This window comes from Camellia sinensis, chromosome 5 (genome assembly GCF_055761805.1).
Source record: "Camellia sinensis isolate YWXY chromosome 5, ASM5576180v1, whole genome shotgun sequence".
Lineage (NCBI taxonomy): Eukaryota > Viridiplantae > Streptophyta > Magnoliopsida > Ericales > Theaceae > Camellia > Camellia sinensis.
The window spans coordinates 33,642,982-33,652,946 of NC_138965.1; positions in this window are offsets into that span (position 1 = coordinate 33,642,982).

Here is a 9,965-nt window from a genome sequence, read left to right on the forward strand (position 1 = left end):
TAGCGGGTAAATCAGAAAACAACCTCGTGTCAGGGAAAAAAGTTTTGAGACAATCAAAAGGTGTTTTGTATGTTAACACCTTTGTAGGCATCCTGTTTATCAAATAAGAGGTTGTTAAAATTGCTTCACCCTATAAATATTTAGGAACATGCATGTAAAACATTATAGCACGTGCTACTTCAAGTAAATGTTTATTTTTTCGTTCTGCAATGCCATTTTGTTGAGGGGTATCCCGACATGTAGATTGATGAAAAATCCCCTTTTGTGCCAAAAACTCACCCAACTGCTCATTGAAATATTCTGTTCTATTATCAGAATGTAAAATACCAATTTTGGTTTGAAATTGGTTTTCAATCATATTGTAAAAATTTGTGAATAAAGTTTTCACGTCAGATTTTTTATTCATCAAATAAATCCAACATAAGCAGGTATGGTCATCAATAAATGTAACAAACCATCTTTTACCAGAAAGAGTAGTGATTTTAGAAGGGCCCCAAACATCACTATGAATCAAATAAAAAGGTTTGGAAGCCTGGTAATGTTTTGGCAAATAAGTAGAGCGATGAAATTTTGCAAAAATGCAACTTTCACAATGAAAAGAAGAACAATCAATCACTTTAAATAGTTCTGGAAATAAATGTTTCAGATAAAGAAAATTGGGATGTCCTAGCCTATAGTGCCATAGCATTATTTTTTCTCGAACAGAGATTGAACTAGTACTATTAAAGCTCTGAGCTTTTTCATTACTAAAAGGTACTTCATCAAAGTAGTAAAGACCTTCAAGCATCCTAGCACGCCCAATCATCATCCCCGAGTTCTGGTCCTGAAATTCACAATGGGATTCAAAAAATGTAACACGACAATTAGAATCCTTAGATAGTTTACTGACAGACAAAAGGTTACAGGCTAAGTTGGGGACGTGCAGAACAGAATTGAGATTAATTTTCTCAGTTAGTTTAATAAATCCTTTTCCTGCAATAGGTGAAAAACTACCATCGGCTATTTTGATTTTGTCATGACCAGAACAAGGGAAATAGGTACTAAATAAATGGGAAAAACTAGTCATGTGATCGGAGGCACCGGAATCTATGATCCACGGAGAGAAGTTTAGGCAAGAGAAGGCTTTAGGATTTCTACCTGTTTGTGCCAAAAAAACACTAGGAGTACCGGATGAGGAGTTGGATTTTATCAGCTTTAAGAGTTGATCAATCTGCTCTTTGTTGAAGGGACCTGAATCGGCTTCATTAGCAGTAGGAAAGCCACGATTCTTCTCTCCTTGTTTGCTGCTTTTCCAGTTGACAGGTTTGCCATGGATCTTCCAACACGTTTCGCGTGTATGGCGAGGCTTGTTGCAAAAATCACACCAAACCCGTTGCTTATCATCAAACCTGTGCTGGTAATTTGCAGCCTTGTTGGCCGCAGCATTGCTAATTAAAGCAGAAATTTCAATTGACTCACCAGTACCTTTTTTCTTAAGCATGACGCTCCTTCGGCTCTCTTCCCTTCTGACTTCGGCAAATACTTCGCCAATGGATGGGAGAGGAGGTCTGCCAATAATTCTTCCTCGCACTTCATCGAGCTCAATGTTGAGGTCGGCAAGAAACTTGTAAATACGGCTGTCTTCCACAGTTTTCTTGTGGTGGTTGCAGTCGTCAACAGATTTCCATTCGTATGTGTTGAAGATGTCAAGATCCTGCCACAACCTTTTCAACGAATTGAAATATTTTGTGACGGAATCATCTCCTTGACGAATCTCTCCCAACTTCAAAGTCAATTCGAAAACTTGAGATTGATTTCCTAGGTCAGAATACATCTGACTAACATTATCCCACAACTCTTGTGCAGTAGTATAGCACATGTAATTAGAGCTTATATCCTCCTCCATGGAATTGACCAACCATGTCATAACCATGGAGTTTTCAGCGTCCCAACTGTCGAACAACGGATTATTAACAGCAGGAGCCTTCTTGTCACCAGTGATGTAACCGATCTTTCCTTGCCCATGGATATACATCCGGACAAATTGTGACCAGCGGAGAAAATTATCACCATTTAGGCGGATGGTGGTGATTTGGACAGAGTAAGAGTTGGACGTTTTCACCGAAATGGTAAAGGCAGGGGTTGAAGTGGTTTCGGACGTGACTTTCGACATGGCTACGATGGTTTTAGGGCTGCTGTGTTTTTTGCTCTGATACCAACTCAGAAAATATGAGGAAGGAATATAATTTTAATCACTTAAAGAATGAGAACATGATTCTCTCTTATAAAGAGAGCAATTACAACAGAAAAGGAAACTAATTAAAGCTAATATTTGACAGCTTCTACTTTCCTATTTTTCCTGATTCTATACAGCCTTTACTTTCCATATTTACATAGGAAAAAACAGATCCTAGAATATTGACTAAATAATAACCAAATTTCCAGCAAAATCAAAGTTAGATTGTGATCAAAAAGTGTAATTTGAGTTGTATATAGCGTTACATACATGAATTAAGCTAAGCTTGATAAATTTGAGATCATTGGATGCATGCATGTAAGGATTGACCATAATTTTGCATGTTTAGATGTAAAGCATGTTAATCATGTTGTTTTGAGGGTTGTTTGATACATGCATGCAAGAATTTCCATGCATTGGAACTTAATTACAAGCTTTGAAGCTTGTTCATTCTAAATACAAACATGATTTGTATATATATAAAATTTGTGGTTTGAAAGTTGTTGAACTCATGGAATTTTGAGCTATGGTGGTTAATTATCTTCAATTGTATGTTTTGGGAGTGTACTTGCATATTTGAATTTTTTTTTTACATGAACTGGACCCTTGGGATGTGGATTTTAACTTTAAATAGAATTTTGGAAAACCCAGAATTCGTAACGTCTGCTCGAGCGGGGAATGCGCTGCTCGAGCGTAAAATGTTAACTCCCAGAACTTTTGCAGACATTGAAGTCCGCTCAAGCGGGGAGAGTCATGCTCAAGCGCCCAGTCACATGTTTCGACTCTTAGCTCGAGCATCCTAAGTCACGCTCGAGCGTTAAAATGAGACAACCAGTACTTTTGCAGACCAAGGGGGGGTCCGCTCGAGCGGCAGAAACCTCGCTCGAGCGGGGAGCCCTATTTCAGAAATTTTGAAAAGTGGTTTCATATTTCGTTTTTCGTTCTCTTTCATTCCTAAGCACTCTTAAGCATGAATTGGGCATTATGAATGGATTAAGAACATATGAAAAAGGCCTAGGAAGAATATATGAAATGTGTAGGATCAAGCACAAGTGCAAATCATCCAGCGGATCACTGTGAGTAATATTTTAGTAAAGATATTTTGAAATATGCTATTTGTCCAATAGCTTACTCTTATTTGAATTTCGTAAGTTTGTTAATTTGAATTACGGAAAAATGTTCGCTATGCCGAATGATTGGGCCAAAGGTCGTTTGATATGAATAAATGGGCCAAAGGCCGTTGGACATGAACGGTTGGGCCAAAGGCCATCGGACATAAATGATTGGGCCAAAGGCCGTCGGACATAAATGATTGGGCCAAAGGCCGTTGGATGTTAATGATATGGGCCAAAGGCCTTTGGATATTAATGATTGGGCTAAAGGCCGTCAGACATGAATGAATTGGGCCTGAGGCCGTTTGGTACGTCTAGATCTGTAGTTACTTGATAAACTGGATAGAAACATAAATTGGGCCTAAGGCCGTCTGATGTATTTGTTTCGAATTCCATTCATGTACCTTCTTTAATTGATATTATTCACTGGACTTTCGCTCACTCTCATTCATGTGTCTGTTGGTGAGCCAAGAGATGTCCAAACCCAGCCTCAGTGAAATATGTGAAAGACAGTCAAGTTTTGAGGAGTCAGTCCATACATCTCACGCATGAGACTTGTTTTCACCCTTTTGTTCTTTTGTTACGTTTTTGCTATGTTGGCGAGAACTTTGGATCACCTTTGTATATAAGCTTTTGATTTGACTGACTATGACCTGAATGATCCTGTTGCGTAAAGCTTATATGTTAACTTCCTTTGTGTGAGTTATTATAGAATACTTTTGGAATGATTTTGTTATGCCATGTAAGCACAGCTCTATGGATAAAGTTTTAAATTGCTTCCGTTTTGGCCCCTTTACTCTATTGAAATGCGTTTTATTTGGTCTGAGACCGTAGGTAATCTCATGATTACTGGCCGGTTATGTCCTTAACCCATAGGGGCGGGTTCGGGTCATGACAATCTTGGCCATTTCTGAATAATCAAAAACCATTTGATACTTCAGTTACAGAACTCAAAACATCCAAAGCTTGCTTCTAAGTGACTGCAAAACAGTATGCCTGAGAACTTGTTGCTAAACCAGATAAACAAAGTAGCTGATCTAAAATTTTTTGCTCTGGGAAGCAATTAACACGCAGCAGATATGCAACTATGTATTCAACAGACCTGATCTACAGCTTTATATTGTGGAAATTTTTCCCGAGATGCACAAAGATCTACTCTTTTGCATGCTAAAAGACTTATAGGAAAAACCGTATTCAAACTTTGAATCTAAAACCTATTGTCATTTGGAATCTAAAAAAAGACATCCACTAGTGAAAATCACTCAGAAACAACAAAATATTCATTTATGTTCTCCTTTTATCAGCAATCAATCTGAGAGTAAATAGGAAGGTGCAGTGTGAAGAGAAAGAAACTACAAAGAGGTCTAGCATATGCCATCGTAAATTCAGTGCACAAATTATTTGTGTTTCTAGAGGATGCATTATCTAACAAGCATGTCTGTATTCTTGTTTGTATTAATCAAGGCACAGAAAAACTAAGAACATATATAACTAGTGACATCAATTAAGTAAAAACTTGGACACAAGAATTGAACTTACAGTCCAGATTATTCATCTGAGCTGCTACGAGTAAATTTTGGACAGAAATAACCAGCAAACAGACCTGAATGCTTGATCCCATTATTCAACAAAGAACCATATAGACTCTTGACTAACTAAATTACAATGAACCACCTCAAAACCAGTATTCTTTCATTCAGTTCCGCTGTTGATTATTAGAACTCTTCAAGAGACTTTTCCATGATAATGATACCCGTATACTCTCTTTAAACATATTCAAGATGCACATGGCTACAATGTTATAGAGCATGGCTCATCCTCAAGTTTTCCAACTAAATATATCTAATATATCCCAAAAACACTATGAAAGCTGATAGATATACATTTAGTGGTTCAGATTAATTACAACGCAACTCCTATATATACACCAGGACCTATTTTTGACCATATAAGAAGAAGAAGAAGAAAAGAAAAAAAGGAAACAAAAAGAGCCAAGTGGGCTCATTGGTTTAATTGTTGACTCCAAAGTCAACAACATTAACTAATTTTAAATATAAAAAAAAAATAAAAATAAGAAAGTAAGAGGAATCTACTAGTCTTGGTGGGCTTTCGATATATGAGTCTTTTTCAAGAAGATGAAAGGTTTAAGGCATTATTTGCAATTCAATGGGCCATGCACGCACAAGTTGATTAGATTAGTCATTAAGCCCTTCGTATACGGAATTTATTTCAAAGGAATTATTTTCCTCTTGGGTCATTTTCTTTCAAGCATTCAAACAAGTTGCCAACTGTACAATGTCATAATCACAACATGCTAAAGGCATTTTAAGGGATCGTAAATGTAAAGTGAGTCGGTGAATGAGAGGTGAAGTGTATATATCAGAATCGTTATATAGACATAATATATATCTCTTAGACCATATAATATATACCGATTTGCATCTTTTTTCGTATTGATTATATGCTTCAATTCTTCTTCTTCTTGAACATATTTTGTACTCTTACTTACATTAACTTTTTGTATTGATTACTTACTCCAGTAATTTTCTTTTTGACTGATAAGAAGCCCCAAACTTCGGCCTCTTAGCCAATATGACACAAAATCCCACTAGCTATGTCTGTAGTTTCAATGACATCTCAGTAACCATAAACGTGCATACCTTCTCAGTAACAATAAATGTGCAGCTTCAAATTTGTCACCTTGTCACCAAATGTAATTAAGCAATTTTAATTAGCTTCAAAGCTATTCTCTCTTATAAAGGCCTGTCAATGAATTCCACATTCTGCCACTTCTCTCCCAAAATAACATAGAACGCAACAGCATCACATTCAAGATTACATTGGTTAGCTTCGTTCTCTTTTCCATGATCAATCTAGTTCTCGAATAATTGCAGCACAACATTGATCAATAAAGAAGAATCACAACAAACATTTCAGTAATACTACGCACCTAGAATAACTACCCCAAAAATGAAATGTGCTATCAAGATTTAGTCTCAGTGTGGCCGACACCACTCTTAAGTTTGAATCTACATCATATACTTTATTTTCTGCATATTCTTTTGGGTGTGTACATTTTCCACAAACCTTTAGGCTATATTTGAATCATAAATTTGGATAGGGATTTGTGTAGGGAAAGTAAATGGAGAGAAAACTATGAATGAAGTATAAACTAATTTTATTGGGATAAACTCCCCTCCATACTTCATCTCTTCATAATATCCATACCCCTGTTGCAGGCTCTAACGGGGTAGTCACAGATGACCCGAACCGTCTACTTCATAGTCCTCACAATAAAGATTATCCATGCAAAAAATAGCTTTATCGGACAACTATAAATACAGGAACAATCGCATTTTATTTTATAAAATGGATGGTTTATGTTTTACAATAATTTTTGTTATTCATTTTATAAAACAAAATGTGATTTGTTCCTATGTTTACAAATGTTCAATGAAATTAATTTTTTGCATGAATAACCTTTGCAGAACTTACAAGGTAGACAGTTCAGGTCATACTAATGGGACCCATAATAAGGGTATGGATGAATATGAAGAGCTTAAGGTATGAAGGGGAGCAAATCTCAATATTATTTCACATTTCCCTCCCCTTTTCTTTCCCATCCGCAAATCCGTGATCCAAACACAGCATTAAAAACCCACTAAAGAAACTTCTTAATTTGGGATGAACTATACAATATACATTCCAATAAAGATTCAATGATCCAAACAAGAAAACACATAAATTGCAAGAATTGCAGCACTATGTGAAACATGAGGAAACAAATAAATATAGAAACATGGCCATATAAAAAGGTTGCATCCAAAATATTCATAAACCCTAATTGGGAAAAACTGTTATCAAGAATAACACACTATCATCCTTTTTGTTCCGCTGTAGGGTTTAAAATGGGAAAAAAAATTCAAAGACCCATTTACTAAAATATCTAAATTTACGACAAAACAAGTAACGTATACATATGTGCATGATCAATCTGAACAAATAGAAATTGAAACAGACCTTGGAAACCTGAGAATGACAACTCCAAGACTCACGAAGCTGAACCACATACTTATCATTAAAGACAACCGCACAGCTACCTGCCTGTATTCATTTGTTGGCTGCTGCCATCGCCGGGGCATTTCCCTAAATAAGCCAAAATAGTAAATCAATTCCCTAACAAAGCCTAGTTTTGAAAGAATTTTCAAAATAAGCTAACTCGTGGTTCACAATCACAATTTCAACATGCATATGTCTGTCTCGCGTGAAATTGGAAAAGTCTTAAAATCGTGGTTACAAAAAGCGCTTTTGATTAAGAAATCGCGATTACAAAACGCGCTTTTAATTATTTTTTTTTTCTTCTGAACTCACTGTTACAAACCATGATTTTATCCAAAAAAAATTTTGTTCTGAATTCGCTATTCAAAACCACGCTTTTATGAAAAAAAAATTTTGTTCTGAACTCGCTGTTTATAACCACGATTTTATCAAAAAAAATTTTGTTATGAAATCGCTTTTCTAAATCACGTTTTTTGGCAATTTTTTTTTCATTAAGTGAATCGTGGTTCACAACCACGATTTTAAAACTTATATATAATCTCCCAGCCCCGTGTTTTGCATTCATGCTTGTTACATTTCCTCTCTCCCTTCCTGCTCTCTTCTTCGCTCCCTGCTGTCTCTCTCTCGGTCTTACTACTCTCTCTCTCGCTCTTACTCCTCTCTCTCTGTCTCTGTGCTCCCTGCTCTCTCTCTATCGAGCTCCCTCTACTTCAGTACTATCTCTCTATCGTTGGTATGGCTTCTATCATCTACTTTAATGCGAATAAATTAGGGTTAGGGTTTATATTTGTGAATATATTTTTGTTTGTGAAAATGTGAATAAATTAGGGTTAGGGTTCATGAATGTGGGGTTAGGGTTAGGGTTTATATTTGTGAATAAAATGTTGTGAAATCAGAAATAATAAATTAGGGTTAGGGTTTATAGTTGTGAAATTTTAATTATAGATAATTTGTTGAATGTGAATGTTGAATGTGTTGAATTTTAATTATAGATAATTTGTTGAATTTGTTGAATGTGTTTAATTATAGATAATTTGTTGAATTTTAATTATAGGTAATCTATTAAATGTGAAATCTTAAATCTTAAATTAAGGTTAGGGTTAGGGTTTATATTTGTGAAATCTGTTTAGAAATCTGTTGAATGTGAATGTTGAATGGTTTATATTTATCTTAAATCTGTTTATAATTGTCAAATCTATTGAATGTGAAATCAGATTTCTGTTCAATGTGACATCTATTGAATGTAAAATCTGTTGAATGTTGAATCTGTTTAGAAAAATTTAAATATTATGTTTGAAATGAGAAAATGAGGGTTATGGTTTTCTATTGAATGTGAAATAAAAAATGAGGGTTTTGGTTTTTAATTAGGGTTTTGAATTGATGAATGTAAAATCATTTTTCAATTAGGGTTAGGGTTTTAAATTGTGAAATTAGAAATGAGGGTTATGGTTTCAGAAATTAGGGTTTAAGAAATTTATGATAAGTTAAATTTTTTTAATAATGTTATATGATTTTTTTTAGGAACAAATAATTTTTACATAATCAATAAATAATTATCTATAATAATAATAATTTTCTTGTATATTATTATCATAACTAACTTTATAATTTATTGGAAAAAAAACATGGCAAAACACAAGAAAATTTAATTTTGTCTACATCAAAATTATCTATAATTAAAATTTCAAAATTTTCTATCCCTTTCTTTCAAAATTTCCAAATTATTATTTTTTTCTTTCACTTTCACTTTCACTTTCACTTTCTACAAATTTTTCTTTTTAATCAAAACATATTTAAGGAATAATCATGCTGTTTCCTTTTATTTTTATTCCAATAAATTACCTTAGTCCTATGCTGCTAAAGTGTAACTAAATATTTACAATAATTTTAATGCTGTTAATTAATTACATAAGAAAGAGAAACGTTAATTTGGCTGTAAAAATTATTATTAATTAGGTGATGTGGAGTAGTAATAACTTAAAATTAATAAAGTAACAAAAATATTTTTGTTCTAAATTTCAATTTTTTAAGTAAGAATAAGAAATTGAAAAGTAAGGAACAAAATTTGTGATAAAAAATTGCTATGGAAGTTTTCTCATAATTTTGGCCAGGAACAAATATATATATATATATATATATATATATTTTGGAGATAGGGATATGGCAAAATAGAAAAGTCAGATAATTGAATTTTATGTCGGTGTAGGCCTTCTTTCGTTTTCTTATTAAATTTTTTTAAAGAGTGATTGTGATTGTTAATATGGTTTGACTAAATTTATGCCATTGATGATGCCACATGCCCCTACGATAACAAAAATTGGTTTGACTAAATTTATGCACTAAATTCAAATCTAATCGTGATTAAATATAAAAAGTATAGTTTACTTGAATTTCATGTCCCATTTAGGGTTGAATTTCATTTTCGAGTTTTTCCTCCTTAAATTTCATGACATTCCCTTTTATAAATTTGATATAAATAAATGACTTTTTAGAAGTGATCCACAAAAAAATTAATATAAACATTAGAGGTCAAATAATTTGATCCACAAAAAATTAGAAGCAAAAAAATTACTTTTGTT